The sequence below is a fragment of the Bufo gargarizans genome, chromosome 1, assembly GCF_014858855.1.
Source record: "Bufo gargarizans isolate SCDJY-AF-19 chromosome 1, ASM1485885v1, whole genome shotgun sequence".
NCBI lineage: Eukaryota > Metazoa > Chordata > Amphibia > Anura > Bufonidae > Bufo > Bufo gargarizans.
Window position 1 is genome coordinate 372,314,855 of NC_058080.1, and position 18,412 is coordinate 372,333,266.

Consider the following 18,412-nt stretch of genomic DNA (forward strand, 5'->3'; position numbering starts at 1 on the left):
GCTCAATACTAGGGAAACCCTGAAAACATGCCTGGCAGGTGGGTCCTGAGGACTGGAGTTGGGGAATACTGTTTTAGAAGACTCAACTGAATAGACTCCATATTTCTGGACAATTTGTGACTAAAGCCATTAAATAGCATTACAGCTACCTTCAGGTTTGGTGTTACAATGCATGAGTCTCTTGTTCTGGTCTTCTCCTCACCACCCAGCACTGAGCTCTACAATTCACATAGATAATGTTGAACATCACATCAGATGTTGCACTGAACAGTCAGAGGCTTTGATGATTAGGAATATTTTTTTGGGAGGTAAAAAAAATTTCATTGCATTTGATAACCGTTTTCCCGCACAGAACCTCCACGCAGGCATAAGAACCCATGCCTAGCTTGAATCTCGCAGGATCTTGCAGAAACAGGGACTTGTTTCTTAAGATGTTATTGTGGGCTTAGTCAGGTGTGCACAGTTAATTATAGAAACAGTTGCAGATGGGACGCAGCATGTCTGTGTCAATGTTCATTGCAGGGACACACGCTGCCATCGCCAAAGAGCTCCCGTAGGAGCATCATTTGGAACCAGAGAGACAATGGCAGCCATACAACTAAATACAAGACTCAAAGAACCTATGCTGATCTCAATATCCTATATCCATTTTCAAAATGTATTCTCAGTAATCTGCCTTAAACAAACGTAGGCCGCATTTACTCCCTCTATGTAATTATTCCCTTTTCCATCATAAGTTTCCGATTTGTAACAAATCATGAGAAGAGGGAACAAGAGATTACACTCCCCTGTTGCCAGCAATAAGTTAGGTCCAGGACATAGAGGGCATGTCATCCATTTTAACTATGAAATAAACACAGGGTACTCTGCAGGGCCTCCAAAAAATTTTAAAACTTCTTCTATCTGAGTTAGGGTCCATTCACACATCTGTAGAATGGGTCTGAATCCGTTCCGCAACGTTGCGGAACGAATCCGGACCCATTCATTCTCTATGGGACTGTAAGAGATGCAGACAACACACAGTGTGCTGTCCGCATTCGCATTTCCGGAGGGCGGCCCCAATCTTCCGGTCCGCGGCTCCCGAAACAAATAGAACATGTTCTATTCTTATCCCCAATTGCGGACAAGAATAGGCAGTTCTATGGGGGCGCCGCAATACACTACGGACGAGTGATTTGACCCTTACTGTAATGTTTTAGCCAAGCACATACATAGGAATAGCTATTATCCAGTGAATGGCTAAAAAACTGCAGTACAAGTGGAGTTGGACATGGGTGTAGCTTTGGTTAGGCAGGCAGCAGAGGTGAAAGTTGTATGTGACACAAGTCACACATTTTGCAATCAGAGACAAGAGCATCACATTTCACCTCTGGAGTGGGATGCTCTAATCTGTCAGAAGGAAAGAGTTCTGAGTAAGGGCACTTTCACACTAGCGTTTTATTGGATCCGGCAGGGTTCAGCAAAAACGCTTCCGTTACTGATAATACAACCATCTGCATCCATTGCATTGGTAGTCATGCTGGATTCGTCTTGCTCCGCATCCCAGGATGGAAAGCAAACCGCAGCATGTTGTGGTTTACTCTCCGGTATGGGAACGCAACTAAACAGAATGGAATGCATTTTGGAACATTCCGTTCTGTTCAGTTCAGTTTTGTTCCTATTAACAATGAATGGGGACAAAACAGAAGCGTTTTTTCCGGTATTGAGCCCCTATGACGGAAATCAATACCGGAAAACTAAAACGCTAGTGTGAAAGTAGCCTAAGCTGTAGTGTCCCCACTTTGCCTAACATCTTTTGTAGGATAAACTTATTAAAATAGCAATCAATGTTTGTCTTATTATATGGAATGTACAAATACAACCCAGTATAGGAGGACAAGTTCAAAATATCAGACGGTCAGTCCCCTGAATTGCCACCAAACATTATTGCTTTCTTCAAGTGGTTGCATCATTAATGCTCAATTTGTATTATTATTTTTTTTCTACAAAAGTCCATATTCTCTGTACTGAAATTACAGCTCATTAACCTATTAGTACAAAATATCTAGGGGGAATTTAACAAGGAATTTGTGACTGTATATTAGCATGAAAAAGTATTTTCCAAAAAATGTTGTGCACACCATATTTGCGCTACATTTTGGACTCTTTACAGTTGAAAAGAGAGCATTTTTACAGACAGAAAATGGTGCAAATTGTATAGCAAATCAATATTTTCTCACAGTAGCCATATTGTTCTTTTTCTGTCTCTAAGACAGTCAAAAATGTATTTCACAGTGATATTATCATAATGCTGTCCCTGATGGGGCTCAAAATAGGAGGAAACCGGAGTACCCGGAGGAAACCCACGCAAACACAGGAAGAACATACAAACTCCATGCAGATGTTGTCCATGGTTGGCACACCTCTTAATACATTTAGCACATTTTACTCTGACAATCTTTAGTTTAAGACTGGTTTATGAAACAATGGGTCTGAATAAAACTTCCACCTCGTATCAAGACAATAAGGGACATCAGAATCAGGTATGTTCAACAATGTACAGGCCAGTGCTTGACCTTTGTAATTTACTTGAAAAAGAGCACATATTGATGTAGCAATGACGTTTTTACATGTGCATTTGCAAACAAATATTACAATCCATCTGTAGGCAGTGTAGTGGTTTGTCTCTCTGCATCATTACATCACCCTGAAATAATTCCACAATGAACACACTAAGATGAGGCAAACAAGTCTAGAAACCATATGATGATCTTGATGGGAACATATCACATATATATTTGTTTACTAATTAAAACCAGATAGTGGAATATATTCTTTTTTTTTCCTGTTTTTATTTTTTTATTGTATATTTTGTGTCCAGTTTCCCGAACATGATTATGGGGGCAGCTATCTTGCCTGCTCGGCATTTTACAGTATTTACCTGTATATTTTAGAGCAGCCACTATGGACTATAGGCAGAATAGACTGTAGAGGACTTATTGATTTTTAATAGAGATATTATTCTTTTTTAGATATGTGACCTGTGCAGAGGTCATTGTGCAGGGAGGGGGAGGAGGTGAGTTGTGACCATCCACTATTCAGAATGGTGGATCCTGTTATATCTATACAGAGGTGATATCTTTTTTTTATTTTTTTATTCTGTCTGTGATGATAATAAAATGATGGTTAAAAAGTGATCTCTGTAAAGCAGTAAGTGTCAGCATATCATTAGGTTCAGTGGTCACTGTGAAAATTGTAGGATTTTAGATTTGTTATTCAACATAGATACTGACATGGAAAATTAAAAATATATTTTTTTGCTAGAGTATGTTTAACGTAAAAAACATTTAAACAGTATGATGACACATTCCCTTTAAAGAGGTTTTTACAATAGGTTATAAACTTTTCCACTAAGATGTCAACAAATATAAAGTTCTGCAAGGAGCAACTAAAAATTATTTTAAATGCCAATGTGACAACTTAACATCCACAGGCATGTTTTGGGGTTTATCGAAGATTTGCAAAATGGGGGCTTCTTCCCTAGGGAACTACCAGTCAGTACAGTCTCAAAGACTGATAAAGTTTAGGGAAGGGAAAAGAACTACAGGTTGGATCTTTCAAAGGGGTTGTTGTGGAGGAGGACTCTAAAAAAGGGTCAGAGTGGTAACCAGGTCCCTACTGGTCTCTACTTCCTGGCCCTGCCTTACATACAGGAAATGCTTAAAGATGCCTGCTCAGCCAATCACTGGCCAGAGTACTTGCCTGCCTCAGCCAGTGATTGGCTGAACAGGCATCTTCAGGCATTTTCTGTGTGTTGGGAGTACACCAGGAAGTAGAACAGTTCCTTCTGCAACCTTTAAATCTGAGACACTCAGTCTTCTATGTAATAATATAAAGGTTTATCTTTGATATTTTTAATTATATCATGTTTTATTAAAAAGTACATTCAAAAGCAGAAATCAACAGGTGTTCTTGAAAAAATGTTGACAGATGCTCCTTAGGAACAGACTGTAGTTTGTTAGTAACTGACATAAATGGAGGTTTAAATTTGTTTTTAAGGCTCTGCTCACATTGTGTTTGTGCCTTCCATTAATCAGGAGTATTTAACGATGTACATTTCTAATGTAGGATTCACCCAAAAAAAATAATATATTAATTAGAGGGAATTATTCATATTGTTTGAATCACGCTTTATGTTTACAATTTTTTTTAAGAATTATTGATGTTATATTTAATTTTCCATGTGAATATCTACATTTAAACAAAAAACATAAAATCCTGGTTTTCACACTAGCCACTAAGCCTAATAATAGTTGCTACTTCTTGGTCTGCAACAGATCATGTCTTGATAAATGTCCCCCAAAATTGTTTAATTTCGCTCCATTTTGCTTTAATTTCTGTTGAACATTTAATGGGTTAACAAAGTTTCTAAAACTCTGTTTTCTCAGTTTTGAATAATTTTAGGGGTGCAGTTTCAACAATTGATCATTTATGGGTGGTTTTTATTATGTAAGCCAATGAAAATTACTTAAAGGGATTCTGTCACCTCCCCTAACCCAAAAAACGATTTTAAATTAGACATGAAGCACAGCTTACCTTGATTAGGCTGTGCTCTTTTATCTTGTAATCCGTCCAGCAGTTTCTGCAAAAAATGACTTTTATTGATATGCAAATGAGTCCTGAATGTGCCCAGAGGGGCGTTTTGTTCCTCTTAGAGAGCCCAGTACCGCCCCTCTTACAGTGCCCAGCCCGCCTTCCTTGCATTGTCTAACCGCCCCCAGCCTGCCACAGCCTCTCCTCCCCCTCCCTCACGCCGAACGAACTCTTGCACAGGCGCAGTACCCACTGAGGGCTGAGCCTGTGCGATCAGCAGGAGACTGAGGGCAGGAGCTTCATCCTCGTCACTGGGCATGCGCCGAGCCCAGTGACGTCCGATGCTCGCTCTTCCCTCAGTCAGCAGGGAAGAGCGAGCATCGGACGTCACTGGGCTCGGCGCATGCCCAGTGACGAGGATGAAGCTCCTGCCCTCAGTCTCCTGCTGATCGCACAGGCGCAGCCCTCAGTGGGTACTGCGCCTGTGCGAGAGTTCGTTCGGCGTGAGGGAGGGGGAGGAGAGGGAGGAGAGGCTGTGGCAGGCTGGGGGCGGTTAGACAGTGCAAGGAAGGCGGGCTGGGCACTGTAAGAGGGGCGGTATTGGGCTCTCTAAGAGGAACAAAACGCCCCTCTGGGCACATTCAGGACTCATTTGCATATCATTAAAAGTCGTTTTTTGCAGAAACTGCTGGACGGATTACAAGATAAAAGAGCACAGCCTAATCAAGGTAAGCTGTGCTTCATGGCTGCTTTAAAATCGTTTTTTGGGTTAGGGGAGGTGACAGAATCCCTTTAAGGACTGAATTGTTCTTCAAATTTTCTTAAATTTGAAAAATCGCTTCTAAAATTCTAAGCCTTCTAACATCTTAAAAAAGATAAATCACATTTACAAAATAATGCCAACATAAAGTAAAGTAGATATTGCTTACACAAGTAAACACGTTCCAGTTATTAACACATAAAGAAACATGTTAGATTTGGAAAATTAGGCTCTCTTAGGAAGGTGAAAACTGGCTGTGTCTGGAAGGGGTTCTCTGGAACATAAAAAGTGATCTTAAGGATAGGTGTTCAATGTTTAATTGGTTGGGGTTTAATCTCCATAAACCCTACCAATCAGCACCATGAAGAGGCCATGGATCTTCTGCCATCAGACAGGATATGCCATCAGTGTTTATGTCCCAGAATACCCCTTTAAATGCACTTCTCAAAGCACTATAGCACATGGAAAGTACAATGCTACTGCTTTGTCTTTCTATAAAGGGGTTAACAATGCATAATTCCACATAAACAGACTAGCAAATAATGGTTTCCATTCAAGGACTCTTAATAAATTAATTATTTATGAATTTCCAACAAAACATGGCTACCCATTCTGTACTATTTAAAAGGATAGATTGTGTAAGGTAACCCACTTAGGCTGTTAAATATTTTATATAAGGTCATTTTTGGACGGATGTGTTACACTGTTACAGCTGTCAAATAGATTCTAATGGAATCCTAGTGATCTCAAGAGACGCAAATGAGGAGAACAGTAAGAGGAGGAGAAAAGAGCAGGTCAGGTTGGAGGGAAGACACTGATGGATGGAATCTGGCCGATTAGGATAAATAAACAAGGTAATTACAGCCCTTATGGTTTACCTGAAAGGTTTGACACACTTCATTATTGGACTTTTGGGCTTTCAACATAAAGTTGATGGCTTCAATGTAACCTCTTAACCTACAATCAAGAGGTTCATACATTAACTGTACTGAAAGAGGCTGAACCTACAGCCATACCAGTTAAGACCGCTGTACCCTAAGCTGGGCCTACACATACAATAGCTGATGATAGACAATTGTTTGAAAGCTATTTCTCCCGATTCCCACATACAAATACATGTTTAGCTTGGCCGAAAGTTTATGAGAATTTGATGGGGAGAAAGGAGAAAGCTGCTGCCAGACTCTTCTGGAGGTGGCTTATGTCTTGAGAAAATAGGAGACACCATGGAGCTCCCAATGCATATGTTTCCAGCTGAACCCACCATTCTCTGCTGGTTTTGCTGACAATGCACTATTGTGTATGGGGGCCTTTAGCACCAACTTAGAAATATTTCTTGCATATGAGTTTCTTAGTACAAGTGGTCTATCAAATTACATTAATTTGGTCTAGGTCAGTGTTGGCGAACCATTTAAAGGCAGAGTGCCCAAACTGCAACCCAAAACCCACTGATTTATCGCAAAGTGCCAACATGGCAATTTAACCTGAATACTACAGTCCAATATAGTATCTTCCATGTACTTTATCATTTAGCTATAATAGCCTGCCTACATTCAATGCGCTGCCTGTGTCATTCATAGCGCTCCCTGTGCTGGTGAATGGCAGGAAAAGTGTAAAGCATATTGGTACACCATAGACTTTTTCCAGGGTGTGGGTGCCCACAGAGAGGGCTCTGAGTGCTGCCTCTGGCACACGTGCTATTGGTTCACCACCACTGGTCTAGGTCAACCATTCTAAGTTGAAAATGTTGCAACTTAAGACCTTGGGGGAATTTATTGATGCTCTACCAACACCAGTTTTCTGGTGTAAAAAAAAAGTCACAAAATGTAGGTGCAAGTCCCTTTTATGCCACCCTTGCTAGTTTTCCAAAATGTAGATGGAGTGGGAGGGAGTGCATGGGCCTTCTGAGATGAGTAAAGGGAATTAAGAGGCATGCACCTCTTAATAATTTCTGCACATTATATGCAAGTTTATTTTATATATAGAACTTCCCAAAACAACTCTTTGAAAAACAGATAATTGGTTCTGCGATGGGGTTTGCGATTTCAAGTTAGAATGGCCCAGGAAAGACATTCTTATTTTGAAAATATTTTAACCCGAGGCCATTGTTTTTGGAGGGACCAATGTATTATGTGAATAGTTTGCTTTAGCTGCGGGTATAATCTTATTATAATGTTTAGCGCTTGTATGTAGACCTGACCATCGAAAATGTAAAATTCTCCACAACCCTGCAGATAAAAAAAGGGATTCTGAGAATATATTAGAAAATGGCTATTTATGCACTTCCTTAATATAATTTTTAAAGTGGCAACCCAGGTGGAGATTAAATTTAAAGACCTTGAATGGGTCTCCTTCAGTTTTCCTGCCCAGGAATTACAAAAGTGGAATGAATAACATTTATGTGGTCTCATAATTAATAAAACAGGCACATAGCTAAATTATGAAAGACATGTCACCCAATGGACTATCAGCCACCTGCTTGCCCTGTCTGGCCTTCCAGTTGTATTCTGAAATAAAATAAAATTAAGCACGTGGAGAAATCCAGGAAAGCCAGTAATGAATATAACAGATGAAACAGAAGGAACATGGCCAGGTTGTGAAATGAAGGGAATATCTAGAGCTGCTGCAAAAGGCTTCTTGCTTGGCTCATTCTCTGTTTCTACGCTGGTAATTGCATTTATGCTGGGACATTCAATCCGTTAAGTAATGTGTGTAATTAGATATATAGACACTGGCAAGCTGATGACAGATTGACCTCGCCTACATTGTGCATTTTCTTTACACCCTTACAACACAGCTTACATATGGTCTTACAGATTCTCCAGTTGGGTCACATTCAGAGCCACAATACTAGTGGTCCAGTTTAAGATTATGTCTTCAATTCCTTAATGTACCTTTACTGCATATGCGTGTGTAAAATGGCAAAATTGTCATGCTACCACAAGAACATTTACTGTGGGGACAGAAGTACTTCCATAAATGCCTCCACACCACAGACATGAAGCTTTTTGGCAGCAAGATAGGACAAATAATAACATAAAACAGGTTGATGGGAAGCTTACATCTTGAAACATACTTCTGTTTTTGCACGGGAGATAAATTACACGTTACTTGAGCCAAGAAGTAATATTTGTAATAGGATATATATACATAAATATGAAGCCAGCAACATAAAGACCCATCAACCAGCCTGCCTCTTTGCATACTTTCTAAGCTGCTAAAAGGGCTGGTCTTGTTTTCACTGTGTTCCACTACTTACACTAAGCATGTCCAGAGACCTATTAATCTATGCCTCATCTCAGGCTCTAGGAATGTGACTAGAGAGATAAGGCACTTTGCCAAATTATTTTGTCCACTGCCTGTGGTGGTTGTAAATCGTTCACTCCTAAGTTAGATTTTGTGACCCCTTACTACATATCATATATGTCATGGAGATTATAGTTTCATAAGATACAACATAATTATATTTGATATACAGCACAGTATACGTTAAAGGGAAAATATCTTTTCACTGTGTTAGCCAAAAAGTGCTAATTATATGTAAAATACATCATGGCTATATACCGTGTAAATTATTGCACACACAAAGTCACGTTTCGATGTGGGAGGGAAACACCACACCGAGCATAAGAGGGAAGGGGGAACAGGGATTCAGGCCTGAGAACTAGGGAAGGAAGATGGACACCTCCTAGTAAAACCCTACCACAAATCCTGACCGACTACCAGTATGAACAGACCCCAGAGGTAAGTGTGTTCATATGCAGGAATACCTAAAGTCCTATAGGACAGTAATAATAACAGGGACGAGACTACCTGTTCCTCCTAAAGGAAGAACAAACAGGAGTCTCCTTCAGGCCTAATACAAACAATAGGCAAATGCAACACACAGAACCAAAACAAAATACAAAAGGGAAAGGAAAGACTTAATTTCAAAGGGGCTATCTCTGCCGAGATCCACACACCAGCGATCCACAACTGAAACTAATAACCGCACAGCATAATGGGAGAAGCAACTATAAATAAGGAAGGTTAAATGACCACATAAGCAACACCTGGAGGCAAGGGGTGTGGCCATTACCAGAAACAACACAGACACCTATTGATCCACAAGGAAAACCTGTCAGATCAAACCACGTGTGGCCAGTCTCACTGATCTCCTGCCACCTGTCGCGGGAATGTCTGTGACACACATGGTCATTGAAAATTTGTTCCACGTGGCTACTGTATATGCACATGCATTGCAATAGTTACAGAAATTTATGTGACTGTATGGGGGTTGATTGGGGCCCTATAAGAACCTGAATGGGGTTTGCAGAAATCCATGCACTTGCCAGCATCTGTAATGCATGAGTATATCCTAGATCTGAACTGTCTTGATTCTGCAGGCAGAGTGTGCAACGTTTATAGTCCCTATTCAGCCATAATAATATCCACAAAAATATGTCATTTGTGAACATATCCTTATTGTACAGTATACAATGCCGATAGCCAAAAAATGAAATCTCTAGAATTGTATCATCCTCCATCAAATCTTCCTTTCCTGCCTTTAGTTAAATCAATATTCCCAGTGATCATGAGCAAGTCTATGTAGATTGTATGCTGATTGTATTCATGCTTAAAGGGTTATTCCCATCTCATGCTTTCATAGCTGAGATGGACAAAACCAAAGCAAATGCTAGTCAGGGATAGACAAAACTCTAGAAGCAGCATAGCTTGCAGTGTGAAGAAGTTTGAACAGTTCCCATTCACTGCTATTCGTGTTACAAGAACATTGGAGCGCCAGCCGCTCAGATGCTTCTGTAAACATGGCCAGCACCAGTGCTTTCTATGGTTATCCCATGAAAGGCTGAGATGAGAATACACCTGTAGTATGTCATCAAATTCTCACTCAGATCTGTACTGAGTATTTTATCATGCACCAAGTAGGTCTGGATATGGCTCCAAGGTTAGGCAGCCTTGGCATCTAAAGCCAAGATCATTAGTTGGCTTATCATGGAGACCAAATCAAACTCCTTTTCCCAGTTCTGGAAGTGAATGCAGTTATATGTTCTAAAGCCTTTTGTGGCGTGTATAAGTGGGAAAAAGGGCCTATTTGCCGTTCAGCGGTGCAGTTATATGTTCTAAATCCCTTTTTGGCATGTATTAGTGGGGAAAAAAGGGCTTATTAGCCGTTATGTGGTGAAGTGAGAAGGTTACAGACTTTTTGGAGGTGTTTTCATTTCCTATTTATTTATTTGATCTAACAGTATGTCAGACAGAGAAGTGCAAGGCCCGGCACAGGGGAGTGGCAGAGGCCTAAATGTTTCTGGCGCAGGCATAGGTCGCAGCAGAGTAAGGGGGCGTGGAAGCAGGAGTTGCAGCGAGAGGCCTAAGCTCCCGGTGTCATCTAGTGGTTGTGTCTTGACCAGCAACCCAGCAGTTCTTGAATGGTTGACTAGGTCATCCACTTCGTCCCAAATGACATCAGAAACCCCCAGCCAAAAGTCGGTCAGTTCATCAGACACAACTTTTAGTTGGCATGGCCCGGGAGCAGGCTCTGGGCCATCACCTGTCCTCAACCTGTCTCTGTCCTTTTCTGTTCCCTAAGCCAGAGAAGTACTATATGCTGTGGGCTCAGCTCCACTATACAGCGAGGACGAGGTACTAGAGGACAGTCAGCAGCTACTGCCCAGCCAAGATCCAGAGGAGACATCCTGCGTTTCCTCCAGTAGGTGGGCAAGTAGTGATGAGAAGAGTGGCGTGGGAGCTGGTGTTGTGAGCAGGTCAGAGACTGTTAAGGAGGACATCAGTAACATGCAGACAGTACGCAATGATGATGTAGCTGATCACAATTGGGAGCCTTGTGACGAAGGGGCTTCATCATCATTGAGAGTAGAGGGTGGTAGCTTGCGCGTGAGGCAGCAGTGGTGCCAGCAAATCGGTAGCGTGGTGGGGAGTCAGCAGGGTGGCAGCACTGGGAGGTTGGGAGCCAAACGTGCACAGGGTTGAACACCTAGTTCGCAGGAGACTACCAGCCCAGAAAGTAGTGGTACAGAGGTTCATGGAGGCAGTGGCAGTAGCAGTCAGTCAGTGCAGAGTGTTGGGGGTAAAATCACCTACTCGGTGGTGTGGCAGTTTTTTGTTAAGCAGCCGGGGGAGGTAAACATGGCCATTTGTCGAATCTGTGGGCAAAAGGTAAAGCGTGGCCAGGGTGCCAATGTTGGCACCATGGCCCTCCGTCAACATATGCAGCATCACCATAAAGTGGCCTTCCCATCATCTGCTGGTCCTGATGCTCCTGCTTCTCCTCCTCCTAGTCTGTCATTCCATCAGCAATCGATCACCGAAGCGATTGCCAAGAGACAACAGTATCCGTGCACTCATCCAACTGCGCAGAAGCTAAACATGCTCCTGGCCAAGTTGCTGGTGCTGCAGTCCCTTCCTTTCCAACTGGTGGACTCTGCACTTTTCAGAGAACTGATGGATTGTGCTGAGCCAAGGTGGAGAGTACCAAGCCATCATTTCTTTGCCAAAAAGGCAGTACCAGCCCTGCACACATATGTAGAACAGAAGGTGGGCCAGTCCTTGAGCCTGTTGGTGTCTGCCAAAGTGCACGGCAGCAGCGATGTGTGGAGCTGTAACTACCGTCAAGGACAATATATGTCCTTGACGACCCATTGGGTAAATGTGGTTACTGCCCAGCCAAATCAGCAACTTGGCAAGGTGACGCTGCTTCCACCTCAACGTTGTCACGCCGTTGGTCTCTGCCTCCTCATCCATGTCCTCAGCCTCCACTGCAGGGACAATTCACAGTGCCCTTACAGCATACCACATGTGCAGGGCTCGGCGGTGTCACGCTGTTCTGCACCTGGTTTGCCTTGGCGTATGGAGTCACACAGGGAAGGAACTGCTCCATGTGATGTATCAAGAAATCGAATCCTGGCATTCTTCGCGACAACTGAAAATCAGAACCATGCTGACTGACATGCTGAACATACTTGTACAGCACCCTGCCACCCCACATTGAAGATCCTCTGGACTACTGGGCAGCCAAACTGGATTTGTGGCTGCAACTGGAAGAGTTTGCCCTGGAAAAGCAGTCTTGCCCAGCCAGTAGTGTGGCATCAGAGCGGGTGTTTAGTTTGGCAGGGGCCATAGTTACCCCAAGGAGAAGTCGCCTGTCCACCCAAAATGTGGAGAGACTGACCTTTGTCAAGATTAATCAGGCGTGGATCAGCCAGGATTTCCACCCACCAATGCTTGATGCATCAGATTAGATCATCTATGCTGCCTCACCCAAACCTTGACAAAAGAGACTGGTTTCTTCTGGCTACCTGCCTCAGCTACTAGTTTGATGCTGCCACCCGCCTGATGCCACACATCTGATGCCAAGTGCTCCTTCTTACACCCACCGTCAGCAGGTAACAGAGGTGCAACCCACCCCCCTACTCTGTCACTGGGTCACTATGTAGTTTCCTGATGCTGCTGTAACCTCCACACTATGTCACCTTGCCACTCTGTGGTCTCCTGATGCTGCTGCCACCTCCACACTGTCATTAGGCCATTCTGTGGACTTATGCTGTTCCCACCCTCCCCACTTCATGACTGGGCCACTATTGGGCCACTATTTTGGCTTTTTGGCCTGGTTGACGTTATCATTTATTTGACCCTTCATCTTATCTGTCAGAAGGAAGGAAAAATGAGACACACAACAGATCCTGTCTGTGTAGCAGCTGTAAGGCCTGTATGGTCCCATCAGAATTGGCTTATGATTTGGTAGCCAAAAGCAGGAGTGGGTACAAAACACAGAATTCTAAGAGCGGCGCCTGTCATCTGCGTGTCATACTAACTCAAAGTATTGTTTCCCTACCACACAAGACTCACTATGCGTGTTGCTGCAAGGCACAGTGCTCTACACCACTATGCAGGCTCTCTGCAGCTAGGAAATAGCTGTTTTTAATGCGATTCACCACGACTGAATCCAATTTTTTAGAAATTCGCTCATCTCTAGTTGAGATGTATGTATAATCAATGTTTTAATTTATGATGTATCTGAAGTTATACATGTGATGTATAACACATCTGTAACAAGTGATTACAGACTTTACACATACCGTATACTGTAAAGTGGTTACAATTTAGTAAATAGTAGTGTTGATCAAGCACCAAAGTGCTCGGGTGCTCGAGTAGAACACTTTGGGAGCACACACAATGGAAGTCAATGGGAGAACCAGAGCATTAAACCAGGAACCCCCTGCTCTGAAGAGGGTGTCTGGTTCACAGGAAAAGGTCAGAAATTGATGGAAACACCACTGAAATGGATCTGGAACAGCATGGGGAGGATGTCTGGATGCATCTTGGATTCTTAGGTCACTGCTGGGAATGATTTTGTCCGAGTAGTACGAAACTTTTACAGACTGACAATAATACGCACCAAACCGAAGATGAAATCAATTTTAGAGGAAAAATTGTTAGCAAACATTCTATCCTGTATATCTAATTGTATATAAAGTGCAAGTGCTGCCAAAAATTACAAGGAAGAGCTACTTCGATACAACCTGTATATCACGTAAAGGAGGGCCTCAATCACAGTTTGGTACTATTGTTTAGGTAGTGGAACTCATACACTCATAAAGCCTATGCACCAAGTGAAAGGGCTGCCAAAAATTACAAGGAACCGGCACTCCAATACACCCTTTATTACACATAAATGAGGGCATCATACACACCCTTGAAAAATTGTGATTGATAGCCTGCTGCTTACTCTGAAAAACATTAGGAGCAAGGCCTGCTGGTGACCCTCTAAAACATTAGGGGCGAGGGCCAGCTGCTGATCTGACTATAAAAAAACATTAGGGGTGAGGGTCTGCTGCTGAGCTGACCCTCTAAACATTAGGGGAGGGTCTGCTGCTGCGCTGAACCTCTAAAACATTAGGGGCGAGTGCCTGCTGCTAATCTGCCCATCTAAGACATTAGGGGTGAGGGTCTGCTGCTGAGCTAACCATCTAAAACATAAGGGGTAAGTGCCTGCTACTGATCTGACCATCTAAAACATTAGGGGCGAGGGCCTGCTGGTGACCCTTTAAAACATTAGGGATGAGGGTCTGCTGTTGAGCTGACCCTCTAAAACATTAGAAGCGAGGGCAGCCTAATAAGCATGTTGATATGATGGAGGAGGAGGAGGAGGAGGAGAAGGACGAGAAAAGTAAGATTGAACCATATACCCTTTTTTGTGGTGGAAGAGGTGCATGGGAATACAGTGTATTCAATACACCAGAAAAGCCACATTTAAAATGCCTTTATGTTCTTCTGCTTTCCTCTGGTGGAGTAGAGAAGTCAGGGGCAATCCAGGCCTTGTTCCTTTTGATAAGAGTCAACCTGTCAGCATTTTCAGTTGACAGGCGGATGCGCTTATCAGTTATTATGCCCCAGCAGCACTGAATACCTGCTCTGACAAAATGCTGGCGGCAGGGCAGGCCAGCACCTCCAAGGTGTAGAGCTCCAGTTCGTGCCATGTTTCCAGCTTGGACACCCAATATTAGTAAGGCACAGAGGGATCACTGAGGACACTGACAGAGTCTGCTATGTACTCCTTCACCATCTTCCAAAACTTTCCCTCCTTGTGACACTAGGCCGCGCATCAGGGTGAGGGTGCTTGCGGGGTGTCATGAAACTGTCCCATGCCTTGGAGAGTGTTGCCCTACCTCTGTTGGAACTGCTGTGCGTTCCCCTAGTCTCCCCTCCTCGGTTGCCCAAGAAACTACGAACTCTGCCACCAGCGTTGTCAGCTGGAAATTTTTTGAGCAATTTTTCCACAAGGATCTTATGTTATTGCACCATTTTAAAAGTCCTCTCCGCCACAGGAATGAGAGATGAGAAGTTCTCTTTGTCGCAGGGGTCAAGAAGGGTGAAGAACCAGTAATCGGTGTTGACCAAAATGCGTATAACGCGAGGGTCATGGAAAAGGCAGCATAACACAAAGTCGGCCATGTGTGCCAGAGTCCCGACAGACAAGACTTTGCTGTCCTCATCAGGAGGATAACTCTCAATCTCCTCATCATCTTTCTCCTCTTTGGCCCATCCATGCTGAACAGATGGAATAAACCTGCTGTGGGTACTACCCTCTGTAGCTGAGGCAACCGTCTCCTTCTCCACCTCCTCCTCATGATCATCCATTTCACTTTAAATAAAAATAAAAAACTGCCTCAAAAAGTATGTTGCCTAATAGCGTCGCAGGTACCAGTGGTGAAGTGGGTGCAATTCACACAGGTAAATGCATTTCTTTTTGTTGGACCGCGCTGCGTCAGGAGTAGCAGAAATTCCACATTTGAAACCAGTCAAATAATCACTGACATGGGAAAGCTTACAGGCCAGTTGAAGCCTTTCCTCCTCTCCCTTCCAGGCTTCTATGGAACACCAAGAATGCAGCCAATAGTGAAGTACCGTTATATGAATTGGAGTAAAACACGGTTTATTATACTCACAATATACAGTTAAAAACGAGCAATATACAAAGGATCAATCATCCGACCCAGGTTTCGCTCAGTCGAGCTTCGTCAGGGGTATGACTGACGAAGCTCAACTGAACGAAATCCGGGTCGGGTGATTGATCTTTTGTACATTGCTAGTTTTTACCTGTATATTGTGAGTATAATAAACCCCGTTTTACTCAATTCATGTGGCGGTACTTCACTATTGGCTGCATTCTTGGTGTTCCATAGAAAGCTGGGAGAGGAGGAAAAGCTTCGACTGGCCTGTTTGCTTTCCCATGTCCGCGATTATTTGACTGGTTTCGAATGTGGAATTTCTGCTACTCCTGAGGCAGCGCGGTCCAACAAAAAGAAGCACATCATCCAATTCAAACTGAGAAGACAAACTGAGCTTGGTCTGGCTATCACCTTGTGTACTGTCTTCCCCCATTTCCATCTCTTCCACATCCAAAGCGTCTGCCTTCATTGTGAACAGCGAGCATTTCCGCTACTGCCCTCTGCTGCTCACAAAGCCTGGCCAACAGTTGGTGAGCTGGCAATTGTAATCGCTACTGCAGCATTGCCAGACCGGCGGCAGCTGTAGATGACTTTCGGATATGAGCACACACACGGCGCACTTTCAACAGTAGCTCAGGCAAATTGCGGTAGGTTTTGAGAAACCGATGATCCACTAAGTTGAACACGTGGGCTAGGCATGGTTTGTGTGTGAGCTTGCCGAGCTCCAAAGCTGCCACCAAGTTATGGCCATTATCAGACACAACCATGCCTGGTTGCAGTTTGAGTGGAGAGAGCCACAGCTCAGTCTGGTCCTATATACCCTGCCACAGCTCTGCGGCGGTGTGCAGTTTGTCACCTAAGCAAATTAGTTTCAGCACGGCCTGTTGTGGATTCCCCACTGCAGTTCTACACTGCTTTCAGCTACTGACTGGTGCTGAAAGATGAGAATTCAGAGGGAGAAGTGGAGGAGGGAAAGGGGGGTTGCAGCCACTAATGTAGGTGGTGGCAGAAATCCTGATGGAAGTAGGGTCCGCAATCCTTGGCGTCGGTCATCCCAGGGTACGACTCACTCCTGGCCTCCACAACGTTCACCCAGTGTGCCGTCAGGGAAATGTAGCATCCCTGGCCAAAAGCACATGTCCATGTGTTACTCGTTAAGTGGACCTTCCCAATAATTGAGTAGGTCAGGGCACTGGTGATGTTACGGGACGCATGCTGGTGTAAGGCGGGGATGGCACACCGGGAAAAATAATGGCAGCTAGGGTGTCACGACCGCTATCCCAGCAGCAGTCGTGTCGCACCAGACGGAGGGGAAGGGGGACCCTTATCTACGGATGGGAAATAGAATGGTCACCCCTGACTAACCCTAAGCTGGCACCTGTCTGCCCTGATACCCTAGATGGGATGTGAACCCGTGCGGCGAGCAGGATGCCTAAACCCTTAGTCACCCTAACAAGACTAGCCTGGGGAAAGGCAGATGGGAGCACTAGTCATCATCACTCACGTCTAGGAGAACAACAGGGGAAGACAGCAACAAACAAACAAACAAACAATCTATAACATAGACTTATCCAGTCACGAGCAGAGAAGGTGATCCCAACAACGACAGTCCACGCCAGCTCCACGGCAATACCGTCAAACGATCTCCTCCAAAGGTCAGAATAGCACTGGAAGTAAGGACTATATCTGGCAATGACTGCAAGTGAAACTGAAACTAATATAGTAGCTGGGAGTGGCAGACAGGACTCACCTGAGAAGGATGCCTACAAACTCTCAGTCAGGACAAAAAGGTTCACAAGGCAAAACCCGGATGACATACCCTGAACCACAGAGCAAACTCACAAGCTATCGCGAGTAGCAAGTCGCTGCGACCTTCTCCTCCCAGACCTGTCTGGATCAGTCACAGTCGTGACATAGGGACCGAGGAACAAAGGATGGCCGCCGCCATCAGGCTGTGGAAAGCCTCAGTGTCCACAAGCCTAAATGGCAAGCAGGCTTGGCAAGAGGCCCAACTCAAGGAATGGCACTAAAAAGAGCTCCTCGGAATATCCGAGTGCGGGATTACTTGTTTGCCAAGACTCTCCATGGTGGGAGGAAGGAGGATCAGGTTGAGGATTCTGTTGACCAGACTCTTGGCTACTGAGACTGGACTTTGTGGAAGACAGGGTGGTGCTTAACCGACTAGAAGCATTATCTGCTGCAATCCAACTGACCACCTGGTCACACTGGTGTGACTTCGAGAGTGATGTTCTGCACTGCCCTGCAAACTGGGACATGAAGCTAGGTATCGTGGATGAGTGTGTTTCTTGTTCTCTGGCAGCAGGCACAGTTTCACCGCGCCCAGGGCCACGGCATCTGCATGCACCATCATCAGCACGGCCACTTCCCCATCCCTTACTGCTCACCATGAGCATATTAAATGGTATATATACTTGCAAGTATGCCACACGTACAGTGAATGCACAAATAAATTACACTGAACGTTCTACAGGAGATGTAGCGCAGGTAATGTTGCTGTCACCAAAGGCTAAGAAAAAATGACACTGAATGTCACAGATATTTAGGATGCGCAAACGTTATACAGGAGATGTAGCGCAGGTAATGTCGCTGTCAGCAG

The 18,412-nt window shown here is 44.0% G+C and overlaps 1 protein-coding gene across 1 annotated transcript in view; it reads right to left on the reverse strand.

Annotated features, from left to right (window-relative positions):
- Nucleotides 1-18,412, reverse strand: part of LOC122920408 (single-stranded DNA-binding protein 3-like) — a 443,360-nt gene that overhangs the window by 98,329 nt on the left and 326,619 nt on the right. The window lies entirely within an intron of this gene.